At 37.6% G+C, this 22,785-nt stretch overlaps 1 long non-coding RNA gene across 1 annotated transcript; it reads left to right on the forward strand.

Annotated features, from left to right (window-relative positions):
- Window positions 1-17,683: 17,683 nt before the first annotated feature.
- Window positions 17,684-19,645, forward strand: LOC130710782 (uncharacterized). The gene is made up of 3 exons (XR_009010482.1): window positions 17,684-17,910; window positions 17,997-18,066; window positions 19,416-19,645. It is a non-coding gene; the product is annotated as an uncharacterized LOC130710782 (long non-coding RNA).
- Window positions 19,646-22,785: the final 3,140 nt, after the last annotated feature.

Here is a 22,785-nt window from a genome sequence, read left to right on the forward strand (position 1 = left end):
CTATTGCTTCCTTTATTTTAATGCAAAGGTAGGAAGATTTTACTGCTTCATAGATTTAATTAATTTTTTTATGAGTAATTAAATTAAAAAATAAATGACTATGACTAATATATACTTTTTAAATATTTTTTTATATAATTAACTATTTTATTAAATCATTATATTAACACGTATTAACCTTCGCACCTCAAAAGTGTAGTTTTTGTTTATTAAAGTGTTTTGTTTCATTTTTTTGCTCTTTTTTAGAGAACTAAAGTGCTATGTTTCAGGAGTCTTTTGTCATGTTCTATTCTACCTTATACAACAAACATGAAAATTAGTTGGTAGTTGAATAATTAATTGATCCAAAAAATTTATTGATCAGTTTTTAGTTAAGTTTAATGTATATAATACAAACTTTATTTTTTGGTCTATTTATAACAAAATTTCAATTGAGTTATACATTTTAGTAGGTATAGTTGAATAGCTAATGACTTAGACAAATTTATTCATTTTTAATATTTTAATTTAATTTATTTAATATAAAGGAAAATGTTCATACAAAGGTTCAAAGTAACTTTTACATTTTAGTAGGTAGTGTAAAAAATAGTAATTAGTTTTACTTGTTATTTTTTAAAAATTTCTCAACTTATGATAAATAATTATTATAAAATTAATTTTAATTTTAATATATAACAAATTATAAATTTTTACAATTAAAAAGAAGTATAAAAAATTACTATTAACTATCTAATATTTTTTTAGGAAGCAGAAATAAATATAATATTTTTATTAATGTAAAGTTAGTCAATTTCAGTTATTATTATTATTACTTAAAATTTCTCTCATGTAGTAATTACTACCTCCGGTCCACAATATAAGCAAAAAACTACTTTTTAGATTCATTCATTAAATGATGTATCTAGCCATTAAATGGCTAGATACATCATTTAATGAATGAATCTAAAAAGTAGTTTTTTGCTTATATTGTGGACCGGAGGGAGTAATAAGTAAAATTTAAATAATATTAATATTTATTTTAAAATATGAGAAATTGAAAAGTTTAACAATCACTAATTAATAATTAATAATAAGTGTATGTATATTGAAAGTTGAATAAAAATTTGTTTAGCTTTCATTATTTAATGCATTTAATTCTTATAGCTCAAGTGAGCTTTACATACACTCATTCTTAAAACCAGCATTCTTAAGACCAAAGAGTCGGGCGGAAGGGGGGGGGGGGAAGCTCTCTGTTCCCGGTTCTCCTGTAGCTGGATTCTCCAGAACCACGAGAATCTTTAGTTAGAATGGGATTCCAACTCAGCACCTTTTGAGATTTTAAGAAGAGTTGCTCTTTGGAGAGCACAGTACGATGAAAGTTGTAAGCTGTGTTCGGGGGGTTATTGTCTATCGTTGGCCTCTATGGTAGAATCAGTCGGGGCCTGAGAGGCGGTGGTTTACCCTGTGGCGGATGTCAGCGGTTCGAGTCCTCTTATCTCCAACTCGTGAACTTAGCCGAAATGGTTAGATACATCATTTATTGAATGAACCTAAAAAATACTTTTTTGCTTATATTGTGGACCGGAGGGAGTAATAAGTAAAATTTAAATAATATTAATATTTATTTTAAAATATGAGAAATTGAAAAGTTTAACAATCACTAATTAATAATTAATAATAAGTGTATGTATATTGAAAGTTGAATAAAAATTTGTTTAGCTTTCATTATTTAATGCATTTAATTATTATAGCTCAAGTGAGCTTTACATATCCATAGTATATACATTTAGGAAAAGATCTCAGCACAGTCATCGCTTACTTGGCATCTACTGATTGGTTAATATCAGGAAAAATCCTACATGACACTAAATCCTTCATTCTTATTATCCTACACCTTTCTCCTTATCCTTCACTCATATCTCCTTAATCACATTGATTCTAAATGCGCTTTACATCCTTTGCCGTTTCAACCTTCATTCTAAACGCGTTTACATCCTCTGCCATTTCAACCTTCAAGACCATCTCTTCCGATCTGTATTAATCGCATTTCATAGCCCTTCAAATTCCCCTTCAATCGCATCTCTCTTCCCCTTTCGGTTCCTGTTTCGAATCAGATATTTTTCTCTCATCGCTCCCTTCCTCTCTTCCCCTTCAATCGAATCTCTCATGGCCCCTTCCAATTCCCCTTGAATCGCATCTCTCTTCCCCTCTCGGTTCATGTTTTGAATCTGTGTAACTCAGATGTTTATGGGTGGCATAGAATTGATGACTTCGACTCTGTGTAAATCGCCCCTCCCGTCTTCATTCCTCTCAACGCCACGACGGCGACCCGCAGGTATTCAGGGCTTAATTGATGTGTGTTTTAGTGCCTGTATTTTGATTTTGATAAATTTGTGGTTTGCAGGCCGATTCTCTACATCAGATACAATACCTGATGTTTCGTAGAAACCCTAAATCAGATTCAGGCAGATGCTCTACATTATATCCTCCATCAAGGTAAGAGCTTTGATGTTTATATCAAATCCTGATTCTCTTAGTTAGTAAATTCCTCACAACCTCAGACTTTGTTTCATATCTGTTTTGTTATTTCAGGGAGATTTTGTTCCTTTTTTTTTTCCTTGGCTTTGCAGGATATGACCCGTGCGTTCTCTTACTGTAATTCTGTATGAATCATATACTACGTTTCTTCCTTTCGAGATTTTGTTCCTTTCTTTTTCCTTGGCTTTGCAGTATTATACTTCCCGTGAAAATCTACATTTAATTTTTAAACAACAATCCTCCTCTTCACCGTGGCTTCGCAATCGCCATCTCAGGTATGTTCAAGCATGATTTTTTATTTTATTCTTTTTCAAAAAAATTAGGTGATTGATTAGTTGCCTTATTAGATGAAGAAATTGTTGTTTAGTTGACTTATCAGCAGTGTTGTTATGTGCATATTTACTGTAATTATTATTTTCCTCAGTAATTAGTGTTTTTGAATTCGAATTTTTGCTTGACCTGAAATTACCCCCTTATCAAGCTTTAAAATTATAATCTCACCCTAAATAAGATCCTGGCCGTATTAATTAGTGATTTTGAATTCAAATTTGTGCTTGACCTTAAATTACTCCCCTCTCATGCTTCAATTTGTTGAATTCATGTAGAAAAAAAAAATCAAAATTAGGTTTATATTTTAGGCTATATATTTAAGATGAAAGACTCTTTTGGATTTCATTTTTTTAGGGGACGCTACCTTCATATTTCAAAGAAACATTCAAAGAATCAAGGGTGTGGAGGTGTGAACATTTCCTTTATGCATGTGTGTTCCCACCATTGCAGGATTATGGTAACCAGGTAAGCTCTACTCCTAGCAAAATTAAGGGCAGCTGCTTCTACACAATTAAAAGGTCAACAAATAGAATATGGTTTATTAAGGATTTAAGCAAGAATTAGTTAATGCTTTGACTCTTTATGTTGTCTCTTTTCCTGCCTCATTTCTCATATAATCTTTTAGTTTGTAATGAATGTATATGAGAGGAGAATCATAATGAATGGGAAGAATGAAGGGAAGTTCCAATAGCAGCGGAAACATTCTATTTCTTTTACTGTAAAAATATGATAACTAACATCTGTGATATGATTTTGCTTTTTGGGTATCCAACTCAACTACTCATCCGTGCATGATTTTTTAGACTCTGATTTATGTCTGTAACAGATTTTTTTCTGTCAGCTGAAATTGCATTGTTAACACTTTATGTCAAGTTCATCTTAAATGGAACATATTGGGCTGTATATCATGTTGGTTTAAAATTTTTTACTGCTTATTTAAGAATAGTTATATAATATATTGGTATTTTGTTTCCTATTCGTATATTTGGTTCTAATTTATTTAATCTAGACAGATAATAGCTTGAGGCGATTTTTTCTTCAATTCAACATAAGATTCTTCCTTCCTTTAATTTTTTCATGCTATTTGAAGGTATGAAAAACGGTAGAAAGGGGGGGTTTGAATAACGTTTTCAGTATAAAACTTCCACCTTAAAGATTTTGACAAATCTTTTAAGAACTTAAGTGCTAAAGATAAGAGATAGAAAAGCACACAAGGATTTTATCCTAGTTCACTTGATAAATCACTCAAGCTACTCCAGTCCACCCGTTAAGGTGATTTCTTCCTTCTTAGAATGAAGGCAATCCACTAATCAGGTAAGAGTTACAACCGCACTTGAAACCTACAAGTGACTAACAATTACACTGACTTAGCTCACACTAAGATTCACTCTCTTAGTCTTCTCTAGGATCCGATCAACCTTGATCTCCTAAAGGAACTAAACAAACTGTTTATCAAAGAATCGTTTACAAGAGATTTGCTTCTAAAAAGCTAATAGTAAACTCAATGAATTTCAGATGAAAGAAAACTTAGAAGATTTTTAATATGTCTTGCGTATGTGAATGCTTCTTCTTCTAGCCGTTTCTTTCAGTCTTCAGCCTCTTTATATACTCCAAGGATTAGGGTTGAGCGATGCATGGGAAATGCTACCGTTGGAGGGCAGTTCTGGAAAATCCAGCTTCTGCTGTGGCTGAGAACGTTAGGTAGGTCGTCAGGAAGGTACAGTTGCTTTTGTACTTGGATAGCGACGCGACCTTTAAACCTAGGAGACTTCTGATCAGGGGAATGCTTCATATTGGAACTTGTGAAGCCGGTTGATCAGAGTCAGAGGGAAAGCACAGATCCTCTGACCATTGTATCTTCTGATTCTGAACTCAGAGGGAAGAACATGGCCTTCAGAGTTTCTTGCTTCCGGACTTCAGAGTTTCCACTATTCAACTTCTGGATCTTCAGAGTCTTCTACACCATCAGAACATCTGAGCCTTCAGTGTTTCTTGGTTATCAGAACTTCTGGATCTTCAGAGCTTCTAGTGACTGAGTCCTCATCAGAGTTTGTGTAACTTCAGAACTTCTGAAGCTTTTCCACTGTTCATACTGAACATGGTGAATGCGAAAGCGTTGCTTGGGTCACTCTTTATACACAGTGCTTCTGATTTGTGTGAGATTGAGTTGAGGTCAGAGCCTGTAAATAGCACACTCAGAAAAACACGTTAGAGTACCACAATTGTTCATATCAAAAGGTTAACTTGTAATCATCAAAACATAGAGTTGTACTACTAGATCAAAACTTGATCTTACAATCTCCCCCTTTTTGATGATGACAAAACTAAGATTTTTGATGAACAATTCTTAAACATTAAACTGAATTCACTCAGAGTTTAGAGATATAGAATAAGACTTATCCTGATGTGAATAGTTTATCTTGCTCATTCTGAATTCAAGTCACTACTTGATTCTGAGCTTAGCTCCCCCTGAATCTAATACTTGATGAAAACGTTAGTAAAGTCTAGATTCTGAGCTAAATGATATAAGAGTTCAGAGTGAAAAACTTATGACATAGATGAAAATCGAGTAATCAGAGCGCATAAGTAATCAGAGTCATGGACAAGGTATCAGAGTCTTGAGTATCAGAGTCAACTTAGAATCACTTCAGAAGAAGTGAAATGTATTCCTTGTATTTGCCCAGTGACACATCTATGGTCATGAAGGTGGAACTCTTAAATTCTCCAAAAGAAAAAATAAATCACACTAACACATCTTACACATCAAAAACTGGGTGTACTCCCCCTTTTTGTCATAAGCAAAAAGCTTGGGGTGTGAAAACTTAGTTTGAAGTACAAGGTACTCCCCCTGAGAGAAGGTCTAAGTTTAAAGAAAAAGAAAACGATGCAAGAATTAGAGTTAGGCGAAATAAATAGAAGAGTTAATGCAAGAGAAGAACGTTTACCACCGGTCAAGTGAGTAAAGAGAAGGGTCAGTTACCAAGAACTTAACCTCGAGAAACTGTAGGAGCATTAACTTTCAGAGAGAAAGTGAAGCCTATATAAAGCGTTGGAGAGAAAAGTAAGCTTCACACCTCGAACGATTTTCAGTAAAGAAAATGGCATCATACAACGTAGCATTAGAAGAGCTGAGGAAGAAGGCCTTTGAAGAGGACTTGTTCCTGAACATCAGGCATCCAGAGGGTGCAACGACCATCGCGGAGCTGACACGGACACTGCTGGAAGAGGACCTGCGTCCAGAGTTGAAGAGAGACCTGAAGGAATTTCTTGCCTTCGTGGAGGAGGTGCAAGAACTCAGCCGGCTTGAACTCAAGCTGCTGGAAGAGAAGGAAAGTTTGGAAGAGAAGCTCAATACCGCAGAAGAGAGTCTGGAGAGGGATGAGCTTAAGGACAGGCTCAGCAACATCCAGTATGCACTGGATCGTCTGGAGAAGGATAGGTCAGAGCAGCGCCAGGAGTGCAGAAGAATGAGGAGAGATCCTCCATTCTAGATTTAGGGAAAAAAATGTAAACAGAACGAATGTATGATGTAAACAGAAAAATAAAAGGATTTTTGCAAACATATGTGACACAAATATTATATAGATATGCATATATAATCACAAACGAACAAAGTAGAATAAATAAATAAGAAGAAACAGAGTTTAACAAAAAATAAAACAAAGTTAAAGAAAAGGAAAAACGAAGAGATCCTAAAAAAAAACTAAGGTTTATCAGTGCGTCGCAGAAGTTCCATCATCATGTGCTTCATCTCAATCAGCATGGATTCATGAATGTCAGGACGTTGTTCCATGATGTCGAGTCTGGATGAGCTTGACTGAGCAGAACTGGAAGGAACATTCTGAGCAGCTTGAGGATCTGGAATGGAAGCAGAAGCATCAGGAGTAAATACTACTGGTGCAAGTGCTTGGCATCTAAGAGCTTCAGCCTCAGCTTCAAGTCGCTCTGCCTCTAGTCTGGCTTGTTCAGCTTGAGCTGCTGCTAGACGTGCAGCTTCTTCTGCTTGAGCTTTCTTTCTCTTGGCTTCTTCAATAGCTTCGAGAAGCTTCTGTCTCTGTTCTTGTTCATGAAGAGCCACCCTTCGAGCAAACCTTTGCTTTGCAGCCTCAATGCTCTGACTTCCCTCTGTATGCAGGAGCTGCATCATAATTGGAACTTGAGCCACTAGCCAAGTGCCCAGATTGTTCCACTCATCAGCCACACGTTCAACATTCTCACTGAGGTCAGTCTGACCGTGCACATTGCGTAGCATCATAGAAGCTTCATGATAGAAAGTATTGATGCACTCAGAGAGAGATGTGGGTCGGAGGTGAGTGTAGGGAATTATGGAGAGGTTGGGTTCAGGAGAGGCTGGGTGGTTGCTGCTGTGAGCTTCAGAGGCACCTTGTGGAGAACCAATGTTAAATGGTTGAGCATTGGGTTCAGAGGTTCCAAGGTGAGGGTCTGAAGTTTCAACCAGAGGATGGGGTGATCTAACCGAGGATTGGTTAGACACTGATTGTTCGGGTTCAGGTTCTGGTTGAATAGGCTCTTGTTGGTCTGAGGCAGGGTGAGCTTGTTGAGCCAAAGGGTCTGCCTCTTGTAAAGGATTGGCCAAGATAGGTTCATCTGGGTCAACTAGACGTTCAGGTCTAGGGCCAGGATTTCTCCTAGGGCTTGGACAAGTAAGATAATAATCTTCTAGGGTAGACACCTTTTCTTTTCTTACCTCCATGAATTTTCTAATGGATTCAGAGTTATTGGAGGGAGAAGAATCAGCAACATGGGTTGGGAAGGATACAGGTGTATAGGCTGTGGAAGAGTCTGTATCCGTGGTTCTGGCAGCAGGACGTGCTGATGCTCTGGGAACAGAGTGATCAGACGTTCTGGGTTGTGGTTCTGTTTGGTTGGTCTCTGGTTGTTCATGGATGATGAGTTCAGAAGATAATGGGTCGTACGGAATGGTAATAAGAGAGGGAGGTTCTTCTGACCTAGAGGGTTGGTTCTGAAGCAAATTCCAGAGAGGTGCTTCAGTAGGTGAAGGTTGAAAGAATGAAGATCTGGGGGAATGTGGTGGAGAGGTGGTTTGTGCAGCTGGTTGGGATTCAGGAATAGGAGTGAAGGGATTTGAGGAGTGTTTGAGCATAGCAGAAATAGGGAGTGCATCAAATAAATTCAAATCATCATCAGAAGCAAGTGCAGGCTTACTTGAATGTGCTGATGATCTAGTCACTCTGGCAGGAGGTTCAGTCCTTCTGACCACTTCAGCAGCTGGTTCCACCCGAGTAGGCTTCACCACGATTCTGACCTGCTTCTTCTTCTTCTTGGGAGGACCATCCTCATCATCACTATCATCACCATCATCAGGCTTTCTCTTCGTCTTCTTGACCAGAGGGACATCGGATTCCTCAGAAGATTCGTCCAGAACCATCTTCCTCTGAGCTTTCTTCTTTGGAGGAGAAGGAAACTCTGGAGCTGGCGGCAGTCTGCTGACGAAATCATCAAGATCAATTTCGAATCCTTGAGCCCTTAGGTCATCAACATAGCACCTAATGGCGTCAGGATTGTCTGCCTGAGTCCACAGAGGGTAGTCATTCAGAGGCATCCTTCTGCTTCTGATTTCAGAAGATGTGTCTTCACGAGCAGGAGCAATCTTCTTCTGGACCAAACCCATCTTCTTCAGAGAATTTGCAGTGAAGACATCACTGACAATGGTGCTCAAATCTTCTACACATCCAGCATTAACCAGATCTTGCACCAGGTTGCTCTCAATGAGAAAGTCTGAGAGCAGTCTCCCAAAGGGGATGTATTTGATTGCTGACTTGATGGAGGCGGTGGTGCGAGACTTCCGGATGCATTCCTTCAAGTAGGAGAACAGGAAGTAGGGAAGGCAGATCTTCTTCTGGTCTTGGATGAAGAACAACATCACCTTCTGGTTGAAGTTGATGTAGTCTGGAGAACTGCCCTTCGGTCTTTGGTTTATGCAGTGGAGCAGGATCTTGTGCCAGATTCTGAGCTTGGGATGAAGGTCCATCACCTTGTAACTCGTCTTGCCCGGTTTGAAAGTGGTGTGCAGGGCCTCGTTGATTGTATTCTTGGTGCTGGGTTTCAGCTTCGATTCCGTGAGTTGGAAACGATACCCATAAGCAGTGTCTGCTCCCAGCAAGTTCACGAAGGACTTCTCCGTGATGATGATCTTTCTTCCAAGAATGTACGATACCACCTGAGTGTCGTCGCAGTCGGCATGCTTCCAGAATTCCTTTACCAGTTTCTCATACACCGGTCCTCGAAGTCTGTTGAAGTAATTTCCCCAACCTTGAGCTTGGACTTCAGGACGAAGATCATACCCATTTGCAGCCAGGTTGTCGAGGTTGAATCTCCATTCTGCCAGGACTTGGAGTTCCTCAGGAGCAAATACGCAGTGAACGGCACAGCCCCGTTCTGCAATTGGAACACTCTGCTCTTGAGCTTGACCTTGATCTGATGTCGGATTCTCAGGGCCCCTTTGACCCGTTGCTAGACCGACTACCATGTGAGGGAACTGAGGTGCATCTGCAGTAGATCTTCTTGTTTGTCTCACCATTGTTGAAGCGGTTGAAGGTTTGAGGTAGAAGATGAAGGTTGAAAGATGAAGAGAGATCGAGAGAGAAATCGAGAATAAACGGTTTTGAAAAGCAGAGAGAGCGAGAGTAAAAACCGGAAGTGATGGAGATCGTGTGTGTATAGTGGGTTTTATCAAATAACCGTTGTTGATTCAAAAAGCACTTTAAGATCAACGGTTGAAAATTAAAGATAGATAGTAACAGTAAAATACACAAATCACACACAGGAGAGAAGCATATCTACACGCAATCATAACAGACTGTCACACGGGCACAAGGAACTATGCATCAGAAATTCTGACACACGTGTTGTTGTCTCAGCTTCAGAGTCAGTACCAGTGGGTACACACACTCTGATTGAGTTACCTTCTGGACTAGACATCTTCTGATCAAGAAGTATCATAGTCAGAGGTTCTGATCCATCTTCACTCTGGACAAAAGTCCATGTTTAGATTTTTCAGAATAAAATTAAATCTATCCTCTGCTAAGGGCTTTGTAAAGATATCTGCCCATTGATGGTCAGTATCAACAAACTTCGGAAGAAGTACGCCCTTCTGTACATAATCTCTAATAAAGTGATACTTTACCTCAATGTGCTTTGCCCTTGAATGCAAGATAGGATTCTTACTTAATGAGATTGCAGCAGTGTTATCACAATAGATTGGGATATTGCTCTCAAGGATCTGATAATCCTCCAGCTGATGTTTCATCCAGAGCATCTGAGTGCTGCATATTGCTGCTGAGATATATTCTGCCTCTGCAGTTGATAGTGCAATGGTTGATTTCCTCTTGCTTGCCCATGAGACTAGATTGCTTCCCAGAAATTGACAATTTCCAGAAGTACTTTTTCTCTCTGTTCTATCTCCAGCATAATCAGCATCACAGTAACCTGAAAGCTTATACTCTGATGTTTTCTTATACATCAAGCCAAGGTTAGTGGTGCCTTTCAGATACCTTAGGATCCTCTTAACAGCAGTTAAGTGGGTTTCCCTTGGATCTGATTGGAAACGAGCACATAAATGAACACTAAATAGTATGTCTGGCCTAGATGCAGTTAAGTATAGAAGTGAACCTATCATGCCACGATAGAGCTTCTGACATACTTTACCACTTTTATCTTCTTTCTCCAGAATGCATGTAGGATGCATTGGAGTCTTGGCCACTGTAGATTCCAGCATATTGAACTTCTTCAGAAGTTCTTTAGTGTACTTGCTCTGATGGATATATGTTCCTTCTGGTGTTTGATCAACTTGTATTCCCAGAAAGTACTTTAATTCACCCATCATACTCATCTCAAATTCATCCTGCATCATCTCAGAAAATTCTTTGCATAGAGATTGATTAGCAGAACCAAATATAATATCATCAACATAAATTTGCACAATTAAGATATCATCTTTATAAGTCTTGCAAAAAAGAGTTGTATCAACTTTACCCCTTACAAACTCATTCTCCAGAAGGAATGAGCTGAGTCTCTCATACCATGCTCTGGGAGCTTGCTTCAGACCGTAGAGTGATTTCTTCAATTTGAACACATGGTCTGGTTTCTTCTCATCTTCAAAACCTGGGGGTTGATGAACATATACTTCCTCTGAGATATAACCATTTAGGAAGGCACTCTTCACGTTCATCTGATGTAGAACTATGTTGTGATTTACTGAGAAAGAGATCAACAGTCTGATTGCCTCCAGTCTTGCTACTGGAGCAAATGTTTCAGTGTAGTCTATTCCTTCCTGTTGGCTGTAGCCTTGAGCAACTAGCCTTGCCTTGTTTCTGACTACATCTCCTTTCTCATTCAGCTTGTTTCTGAATACCCATTTCGTTCCAATAACATGGACACTCTCAGGCTTCTTCACTAAGCTCCAAACATCGTTCTTGGAGAATTGATTCAATTCTTCTTCCATGGCCAGAATCCAATCCTTGTCCTGAAGAGCTTCATCTATGGACTTGGGTTCAATTAAGGACACCAATCCTTTCAGACTGAGCACGGTCTCTTCAGAGGGTCTGAAGGCAGATCTGGTTCTGACTGGTTCGTCTTTGTTGCCCAGAATCAATTCCTTAGGGTGAGCTGCAGTGATTCTGCTCTTCTTCAGAGTTTGTGAGTTAGAGGGACCAGCTTCTTCCTCTGGTTCATCTTCCTCTGGCTCAGCTTCCTCTAGAGCTTTGCCTTTGTCAGAAACATTAATGCTTAAATCTGCAAACTTTTCAACTAGCTTTGACTGGTCAGAGTCAAGCTTATCATCAAATCTAACATGAATAGATTCTTCAATAGTCTTAGCATCAGTATTATAAAATCTAAAACCTTTAGATCTCTCAGAGTAACCGAGTAATAGACACTTAGAAGACTTAGCATCGAATTTATGCAATCTATCCTTAGTATTGAGAACATAACAAACACAGCCAAAAGGATGAAAATAAGAAATGTTGGACTTTATGTTCTTCCACAATTCATAAGGAGTCTTATTCAGAATTGGTCTCACAGAGATTCTGTTCTGAATGTAACATGCTGTATTTACTGCCTCTGCCCAAAAGTGCTTAGCCATGCCAGTTTCTTGGAGCATGGTTCTAGCCATCTCCTGAAGAGTTCTGTTCTTCCTCTCAACAACACCGTTTTGTTGAGGAGTTCTGGGACAAGAGAAATCATGTGCAATTCCATAGGAATCAAACAGACTCTCAAACTTGTCATTCTCAAACTCTCCACCATGGTCACTTCTGACACGCACAATCCTACAAGCCTTCTCGTTTTGCACTTGAGCAATGAAGGTAGAGAACACAGCATGAGACTCATCCTTGCGGGTTAGAAACTTTACCCATGTCCAGCGGCTATAGTCATCAACGATAACCATCCCATATCTCTTGCCACCTATAGACTCAGTTTTCACTGGTCCAAACAGGTCGATATGCAGAAGTTCTAACGGCCTTGAGGTTGAGACAACATTCTTTGCCTTGAAAGGGACTTTTGTGAATTTGCCTTTCTGACATGCTTCACAAAGAGCGTCTGAAGCGAACTTCAGATTGGGTAAGCCCCTGACAAGGTTTAGCTTGCTCAGCTGAGAAATCTTTCTCATACTGGCATGCCCTAACCGTCTATGCCATACCCACTGCTCTTCATTAACAGACAGAAGGCACTTCACATTCTGAGCCTCCAACTCAGATAATCTGATCTTATAAATGTTGTTCTTCCTCTTGCTGTTAAACAGAACAGAGCCATCGATCTGACTTACAGCCCGGCAGGACTTTTGATTGAATATAACATCATAACCCTTGTCAGCTAATTGACTTATAGACAATAAGTTATGTGTTAAGTCGTCTACCAATAACACATTATCAATGCATGGACTACTATCTACACAAATAGTACCAATACCAACAATTTTACCCTTTTCGTTTCCTCCAAAGCCAACTTCGCCTCCAGGCTTAAGTTTCAGCTCTCGGAACATACGCTTTTCTCCCGTCATGTGACGCGAGCATCCACTGTCCAGATACCATGATTGGTGTTTCAGTGGAGCTATCAAGGATATCTGCAACATAGATAATCTTGTCCTTAGGTACCCACTTTCTGGGTCCTCTTTTGTTAGTCACCCCAGAGGTTCTGATCACCTTGGGTGTCTCAACATGATATTTTAAAGGAATATTTGCATGATATTTAGTCATAGAGAAGGATCCCTTTTTAAGAGGGTTTTTAGCAACTTTAGTAGGTACAGGATCAGGCAATATGGTACCAGAGGGAACAAAGCATTCATATAAAGATTTAGCTTTAGACACAGAGGGCTCATTTCTAATTGGTTTAGAATAGCCAATGCCATGCATTCCATTTCTGCTTACGCCATAGATCATTGAAGCCATTAAGCTTCTATCCACGCTTTTAGCTAGGAATCTTTGAAAAGACTTTTCATACTTAGATTCATTTCTACAATCAGAGGCATCACAGGCAACAATTTCTTCTAACTTAGCAATTTGGTTCTTAAGCACAGAGTTAGAATTGATCAAGGCATGATTATCATTTTTCAAGTCAGAAATAATTTTCTCATGTTCAGAAGGAGTCTTAGAGACAGCAGATAAGTTCTTTTTCAGCTTCTTATGCTTAGACAATAAGGAGTTATACTTATCCATAATATCAGACAATGCATGTTTCAGTTCAGAGGTAGAGAAAGAAGCGAATACCTCATTTTCATCGTCTGAGTCGGGATTTCCTTCTGATTCTGAGTCAGAGTCAACAACTCTCTTTGACTCTGCTTCCTTGTCTTTGACAATAGCCATGAGTCCTTGGACTTCACCATCAGAGTCAACATCCTCTGACTCTGATTCATCAAATGTCACCATCAGACTCTTCTTCGTCTTGAAGTGCTTCTTTGGCTTCTTGTCCTTCTTCAACTTTGGACAGTCACTTTTGTAGTGCCCTGATTCTTTGCACTCAAAGCATGTGACTTCCTTGATTGAAGACTTCTTCTGGCCTGAGGACTCATACTTTCCTTTTGCCTTTCCAGAGCCTTTGTACTTGCTCTGCCTGTGCTTCCAGATGCGGTTGAGTCTCTTGGAGATCAGAGTCAGCTCATCTTCATCAGAATCTTCTGATGCTTCTTCAGATTCCTCTTCTTCAGCTTGAAGAGCTTTTGACTTCTCAACCTTAGCCTTTTCAGATTTAGATTTCAAGGCTATGGACTTTTTCCTCAGATCTTGCATTTCTGAGCGCTTCAGCTCATGGCATTTCAAGATGCTGATGAGTTCTTCTAAACTCATATTCTCAACGTCTCTCGTGAGCTCTATTGAGGTCACTAAAGGCATCCAACTTTCAGGAAGACACCTGATGACCCTTATGACATGATCTTTTGTTGTGTAGCTCTTGTTGAGAGGTCGTATGCCTGCTACAAGCAACTGAAATCTGGAGAACATTTCTTCAATGGACTCATTTGGCTCCATGATGAAGGATTCATACTTTTGGATCAAAGACAATGCCTTTGATTCTTTGACTTTCTTGTTTCCTTCAATAGAGATCTTCAGAGATTCGAAAATGCCTTTTGCAAACTCACGATCTGTAATCTTCTGGTACTCTTCATAGGAAATAGCACTTAGAAGAATTGCTCTTGCTTTGTGATGTTGTGAGTACAGCTTCTTTTGATCTACAGTCATCTCTGACCTTGGGATCTTCTTGCCATCTGCATCAACTGGACGCTCGTAGCCATCCACAATAATATCCCAGAGATCTGCATCGAAACCCAGAAAGAAACTTTCCAGTCTATCTTTCCAATATTCGAACCTTTGACCGTCGAACATAGGAGGCTTTGCATTGTAACCATCTCTTTGAGTTTCACTGGTGGTGGCAGCCATTGTTTTTCACACCGGCCCGGATCACTGAACACTGTTAGGTGTGGTAATCAGAACTTGCGCTCTGATACCAATTGAAGGTATGAAAAACGGTAGAAAGGGGGGGTTTGAATAACGTTTTCAGTATAAAACTTCCACCTTAAAGATTTTGACAAATCTTTTAAGAACTTAAGTGCTAAAGATAAGAGATAGAAAAGCACACAAGGATTTTATCCTGGTTCACTTGATAAATCACTCAAGCTACTCCAGTCCACCCGTTAAGGTGATTTCTTCCTTCTTAGAATGAAGGCAATCCACTAATCAGGTAAGAGTTACAACCGCACTTGAAACCTACAAGTGACTAACAATTACACTGACTTAGCTCACACTAAGATTCACTCTCTTAGTCTTCTCTAGGATCCGATCAACCTTGATCTCCTAAAGGAACTAAACAAATTGTTTATCAAAGAATCGTTTACAAGAGATTTGCTTCTAAAAAGCTAATAGTAAACTCAATGAATTTCAGATGAAAGAAAACTTAGAAGATTTTTAATATGTCTTGCGTATGTGAATGCTTCTTCTTCTAGCCGTTTCTTTCAGTCTTCAGCCTCTTTATATACTCCAAGGATTAGGGTTGAGCGATGCATGGGAAATGCTACCGTTGGAGGGCAGTTCTGGAAAATCCAGCTTCTGTTGTGGCTGAGAACGTTAGGTAGGTCGTCAGGAAGGTACAGTTGCTTTTGTACTTGGATAGCGACGCGACCTTTAAACCTAGGAGACTTCTGATCAGGGGAATGCTTCATATTGGAACTTGTGAAGCCGGTTGATCAGAGTCAGAGGGAAAGCACAGATCCTCTGACCATTGTATCTTCTGATTCTGAACTCAGAGGGAAGAACATGGCCTTCAGAGTTTCTTGCTTCCGGACTTCAGAGTTTCCACTATTCAACTTCTGGATCTTCAGAGTCTTCTACACCATCAGAACATCTGAGCCTTCAGTGTTTCTTGGTTATCAGAACTTCTGGATCTTCAGAGCTTCTAGTGACTGAGTCCTCATCAGAGTTTGTGTAACTTCAGAACTTCTGAAGCTTTTCCACTGTTCATACTGAACATGGTGAATGCGAAAGCGTTGCTTGGGTCACTCTTTATACACAGTGCTTCTGATTTGTGTGAGATTGAGTTGAGGTCAGAGCCTGTAAATAGCACACTCAGAAAAACACGTTAGAGTACCACAATTGTTCATATCAAAAGGTTAACTTGTAATCATCAAAACATAGAGTTGTACTACTAGATCAAAACTTGATCTTACACTATTGTCCAACTTATTTGTCTATTTTTTCCCTTACTCTGTTGCATGTTCTACTTCTAGTGTATATTTGGTGATAAAATGGTGGGATAGATTTCCATTATTGATAGATTTTGGATGTGATGTCAAATTTGTCTTTTGGTTCTACAGGGGTTGAAGATAAGGTCCCTGATTGCAATACTCACAAGGTGGTTTTTAAGAAATATTGGATTGGCTGAAGGTTCTGGAGAGAGTGCAGAGTAATATGTATTGTCTGGCTGAGCTTCTCTCTGCGATCTAAAGCTACAGGGGAGGAGAAAAGGTCTAAAGAGAAAGGAAAGCCCACTCCTTAGGATAGTAAAGAAGAGGTTCATTTTCACTTCACATTTTCCCTAATTTTTCTGCGGTAAATCATTTTTGTGTTTGTGGGTGAATTTGTTTTGTAGTTATTTAATTGAGACTGTTGCTCGCAAGCCCAACAATGATATTGCCTTGGCTCTCTTTCATGGTGATCTGGAACAAGGCCTCAAGTATTTTCTAAAGGAATTTTTTAGAAATTCTGCCGTGGTGCCAAGGAGGAAGAAAAGATACATGGACAATAGCTTAAGTCTCTCAAGTAGAATACTACACTCTCTGATATGTGTGTTTTGTTATTTTCATATGGTTGTGCTAATAACATCAAAAACATTTCAATTTTGCTCCCTATAAGAAGTTGATCTCTCTAGGTTGGTTTAGTACTTTAGTTGTTTGTTTGACAAAGTATAATATTTAGGCTTCCAATCACTCTGATGTAAACTTGAGAGCTTTGTCAGATGTATGTTGCGACAAAGTTAATTTATTGCTTTCTTTAACTTTTAGCTTTTCCTTTTGGTTAAAGTTTTTTAATTAGCCACAGGATGCATATACAATGAATTACTATTGCAAACCTTTTTAACACTGCATTGGTCTGGCATTGTATTATATTACCCTTGACGGGAAAAATTTCACAAGGTTTAAAGTGCATTTAGTTATTTTTTAGTAATTATTTAAACATTAGGTTTTGGGGCTTACTGAAGAGTTATTTTGCAGGTACTTTAAGATTTTCTCCTATTATTTCTGAGAACATCTGGTATATGTTTTCAGAAATATTTCCTTTAATGATTTAGGCGTTACAATTATTTTGTCAGACACAAAGATATAGGTTAGTAATCTAAATAAAGGGGAAGGTCTACTGCTTCATGGGTTTGTTTATTTTGCATTCCTTCTTCTGTTCTTCACTGGATCACAAGATGTCATGGTTTTTATATTTTTGTTAACTTGGTGTAGTGTAAAAGTCAATCCCCCACTTCCTGTTCTGAACTAATTTGTGTTTTTTATGGATGACAGTAAGTATCAGATTTCATCAATCATTCTGCTGAGCTTTTACAAAGAAGAACATCCTCTGATGCAGACAAAGCATTAGAACATATTAATGAGGCGTTGATGATGATTAAATACTCCGAAAATTTGCTTGAAATGAAAGCAAAGACTTTTTTAATGGTCCGTGCCTCATTCTTATAATATGCCTGAATTTCACTATAGATTAGATTACATGTCAAAAGTCAACATAATTCAGCATGAGTCTGTGTTGGATGACTTTCGATTCAATTATCAGCTGTGTAGATATTAGGAGGTGATTTAGCTGTGTGATGAGACACTTGATTCTGCTGAGAAGAATGCTGGTTTGCAAGTCACAGAGGAAAGCTTCTACATCAGAATATGGCGGTGCTCAATGATCCTTAAATCCTACTTTCACCTAGGAAAGCTTGAAGAAGGTCTGTCTTTGCTGGTGCAACAAGAGGAAAAGGTGTACACCATAAGCAAGTAATTAGTACTAACTTTTTATCCATTCACCCACCCTCTGCTCACTTCCCAGGGTAAGCGTAAAAAAGTCAAAGAAAAAAGTAAATATTTGACAGTTATAATGATCTTTTTATCATCAGCTTTGGTTCTATCCTTGCAGGAGTGGAAGCAAGGTTTTGGATTCACTCATACTGTTAGCTGCCACTGTACGTGAGCTCTTACATCACAAGGTGAGCTTATATGTTATGTTTTATGATATCTTTATGATGACCATTTATATAAGCATTGTTGTTTGGTTGATACCCAGAAAGTGTTTGGTATTAAAAGCAACTATAGTTTTATCACTTTATGCTTTTTTACCTAGGATTTAATTGTTATTTTTGCTATTTTACTTGAGTAAATTACAGTAACTGAATTTACAGTGAAATTAATAAATAAAAACTCAGAAAACACTGCTCTGATTACAAATGGCAGTTCACAGAAAATTATAGAAGCTGGAAAAGAAAGAAACATATCCGAGAATAAACCTCAATACTACCCAAATGATTGCCCACCACCTTTCTCACTATCCTCTCTTTCCCTCATATTCACGTCATTTTCACTGGTTCCAGCATCCCCTACTCCCCTACTCTACTGCCACTGTCCAGTTTGTTAGAATTTAACCTAGCAGACTCTTCCCCGCTATCTCCCACATAATTTTCCAACCTACACTTCTTCCTGTTCCCCCTTCTACTGTAGACCTTCATTGGAAGCCCATGATGAGGTTCATCAACAAACCATTTTGTTTATAATATGCAGCTTAGCAGCCAATTGTTTGAGTTTTCAACTGACTTTTATGATGAACTTTTGGAAGAGACGCTTTAGCTTTAGCTTTAGCATTGTAAATCTTGGGAGTCAAGCGAAGGTGTTTATCATCTAGAGTCTAGAGAATTGTGAGTTTAACTTGATTTCATTTCCTTGGTTTTCAAGTTCGTAGAGGACTTCTATAATTCTTTGAAAAAATTACAGTATATTATGTATGGTGGTTTTGTTTTGAGATGAACTGACATTGAAATCTTTGGACTTTATTTCCCAGCCATTAGATGATGTCTTCATTTGTTATCCCCAATACTAGGCCAAGGGTATCCTCTAAGATGCTTCTTCTTACAAACGTCACAATTCTTGATATGCTTGGTGGATTTTAAGTACCAAAGGAAATGATTTATGCAGAGATATTGGAGCAAGTTGAGAGTAGGGAGTCTTTTATTGGGGGAGACATGTTTCTCCCGATATGGCAGGGGATGATTTCCATTTGAAGTTATGTAATCATTATACTTCTCTTTTCACTAATTGAAGAGCTATATCAGTTACTCAGTAGAGATGTACCCGCTATATTTTCTATGTTTCTCTGCTTTCTATATATTTTCTGTGGCTTTCTTTGATTTTACCAGTTATTAGTAGAGATGTAACTACTACTTTTGACAGGAAATCATTTAGATTCCTAAAATATTGATGAAAATTTTATATTGAAACATAAAAGAGAGATTGCTGCACCTCAAAGTCTGCCTCTATTTTAAAATCTCTTTCACTTCTTATGTAGGATCTGAACTTGAAGTGTTGCTATCTATGATATTGCCACCGGCTATGTGTGGACATCATAATCACTTGGTTTGGACTTTGGACGCTATAAAGGATGGACACTTATTCAATTAGTTCTAGGATTCGTGCTGGGTTTTGTCCTAATTTTCTATAATCTTGAACTGTTGCTCTCTGTGACTTTGCTACCCGCTAGACATTCTAATCACTTCGGGTTTTGTTAGAATATTTCAAGAACCTGACTTTGGATTTGTGCTTTTTACAATAGTATGATTAAATAACTTACTTAAATTTGGAATTTTACAAGGAAACAACAAGAGCAATAAGGGATGCAAATTCTGTAAGAGGCTAATGTGTCCCATATGCAATCCTTTAATTTGGATAAATGGCTCAAAATCAACATGTGTGGCAACTGGCAAGGGGAACCAGTAAAGTGAATAAGTAAACTCATCAAGCCAGATTTCTATGGTCCTCTCAGATGTGGGAAAGCTGTTAGCCAAAGCAATTGCTAATTAATCTCAGTTTCCTCTCCACAAACCTTAATCTAAAACAATGTCTTAATCCAGCTGGCAGGTATTTATGTTTCGAAGAATGTCTTTGTTTTGGACTGAATAATCAATGAAATATTGGAATTTAATATCTTTCTATATTTTTATGCTCACAGAACTAAACACTTTTTATGGGGTTTAGTATAGGAGAGGGAGGGGTGGAAAGTAAATGGATGCATGGTGGCTTGGAAAATTTCAATTTTTCACTGAATCTCCCCCAATTTGTTTATTCCATTATTTCTTTTCATTTTCCCGTGAGGGAAATCTCTTAGTTGTAGTAACAAATCTGCACCATGGAGTAGTAGAGGTAACGATTTCACAAGATTTATGTTGTGTATAGAAGTTCTAGCAGTTACTCAGTTTTAGAATGTTTTGGTTTTTATCTGATTTCTTTCTATAGTAGAAAGGGATATGTGTTTGTTAACTACATCAATCAGTGATTAGTGTTGTTGGTGACCAATCTTTCTTTCATTTATTTGATATTTTTTTGTAGCATTAATATTCATTATGTACTCATCTACATTGTTTATATCAACTGTAATTCTGTAAAGACTAATCTAATGTGCTTGAACTACTTTTGAGTCTCATTCTTTGTTAGTTTATTTACACTCCTCCAAGTGCTTGGAGCTGGAACATCAAGTTATAATGGTTCAATGGCAACTATTTTTAACGACTAATCTGGGGGAAGTTTTGCCACGTGCCATAAGGAGAATCTATCAGATTGTGGATCAGATTGAGCTTGATTTTTTCATTGAATTGAGACTGTTTTTTAATATTCTAAAGTTGGTTTTCCATGTTCTAAAGTTGTATTTTCATATATCAGGTTGTGGGTCAGATTGTATGTTTTGACTTGAAACTAAGACAACTCTGCAGAACGCCATGTAATGACTTTGTTCCAGTCTTGGATCTTTTTGAATGAATTCAACCCTGCATGGTTTGTTATAGTTTTACGTCTTATATCATTCATTTAGGTATGGTTTATTATTTACCCCGTCTTTGGGTTAAAAACATTTGAGCAAGGTAAATGCTTGGGGTCTGCATAAAGTTATTTAAGATTACTACAATTATCTAATTTCAAGCTTTTCACAGGTGATGGTAGAAGGATAATTTAAGTGATCCTTCTCTCTATAAATGATTCTTATGTGTAAAAAACTCTTATGAGAGGGATATTTTACAAGAAAATATTTTCATATTAAAAATAATATTGTATAAAAATAATTTTTAATATAATTGAAGTACATTTTTTTTTTCAGAATTTTAATAATTTTAGGAGTAAATGTATATAATAGTATGATAATTTCTTTCATTCAATAAAATTGCTTTTGCTGTTAAAAAAAATGTATATAATAGTATGATAATTTGATAGTTGACATATGTAATACGTGGATTAGAAAATATTATTACATATATGATTACAATTTTTTCAGTTTAAATTACACAATAAAAACTCCCGTAAGTAGGAATTTTTAACATGAAAATATATCACTTTTAACATGAAAATATATCACGTTAAAACTAATCTAAAATAAAATTAATATAATTTGAATATAATTTTGGTGCGTTTTTTCATAATTTTCAATATTTTAGGAGAAAGTATATACATTAATGTACGGTCTACATTTGTTCATGTTGAAACTACAAGGCAAAAAACTATAACGGTGAATATTATAGTCTACATGAAAACTATAACAAGTACACGTTCAAACTTCGTTCTTCTCAATTCTCATGGTTGTAGGGGGATGAAAATCATACATGAAAATATTTTTATGTTTAAGATAAATAAAAAATATCTTTTAAAATAACTTAAGTAATTTTTTCATAATATTTAATAAAATTAGAACATAGTATATATAAAAACATAAAAATGGATAATGAAGTAATAAAAAATTAATTATAAAAATTATGAGCATTTAAAAATATTCATGTAAAAAATATAGTCTACATTTTTTTATATTTAAATTGCATGAAAAGAAATTAGGGAGGAATATTTAACATGAAATAGTTTCATGTTTTTAATATAACTAAACACCACTTTCATAACTTTAGACATAAAATATGAAAATTTGAAAGTAAAAATATAGCGTATGAGGATTATCATATATATATATATATATATATATATATATATATATATATATAGGAAGAGTGGATGCGAGAGGGTGGGGCGAATCAGTTCGGCCGTGAACCCCAGCCATGGTGGCTCCGGCACCGGCGAGGGGGGTCGCCTGTACATGACAGAGACAGTAAGCAATGGCAAGGAAAGGGTTTTCTCTCATGGGGAAATCAGCAACCTGCAGCGTGGCGAAACAGGGTTAGTGGGCCTCAACGGCAGCAGAGAGGATATGATAGGCGTCGTGCATCATCGTTTGAGAGATTAGGGGGTGATAATCGTAGTCAACACCAGCAGTGGCGTTCCCGTAGATCAAGTCATCATCTCGTTGCAAAACAGAAACGGTCACCAAGTACCCGTGAACGGCCTCACCAGTTCTCTGAGGCTGAGGGGATGTCGTTCTCTGTGTACGTTGATGGTCTGGGAGATAGGATTACCTTAATGAAATTGAGAGCGATCTTTGGCAAGGAAGGACGTGTCCGCGATGTGTTTGTTCAGTTCAAAAAGAAATTTCAGCGGCGATTTCGGTATGGATTTGTTCGCTTCCAGAAGGACATTGAGGCGGAGAGGGCAATACGCTTGTTTAATGGGATGAGGCTAGATGGTAATTTTCTGGTTGTGAAGAGAGCCAAACCCCAGAAACCTTTTACTGTAAACACAGCAAATGAGACAAAACAGAAGCCATCAACAGAGTCAGGAACTTCTGGCAAAATCTG

The sequence above is a fragment of the Lotus japonicus genome, chromosome 4 (genome assembly GCF_012489685.1).
Source record: "Lotus japonicus ecotype B-129 chromosome 4, LjGifu_v1.2".
NCBI lineage: Eukaryota > Viridiplantae > Streptophyta > Magnoliopsida > Fabales > Fabaceae > Lotus > Lotus japonicus.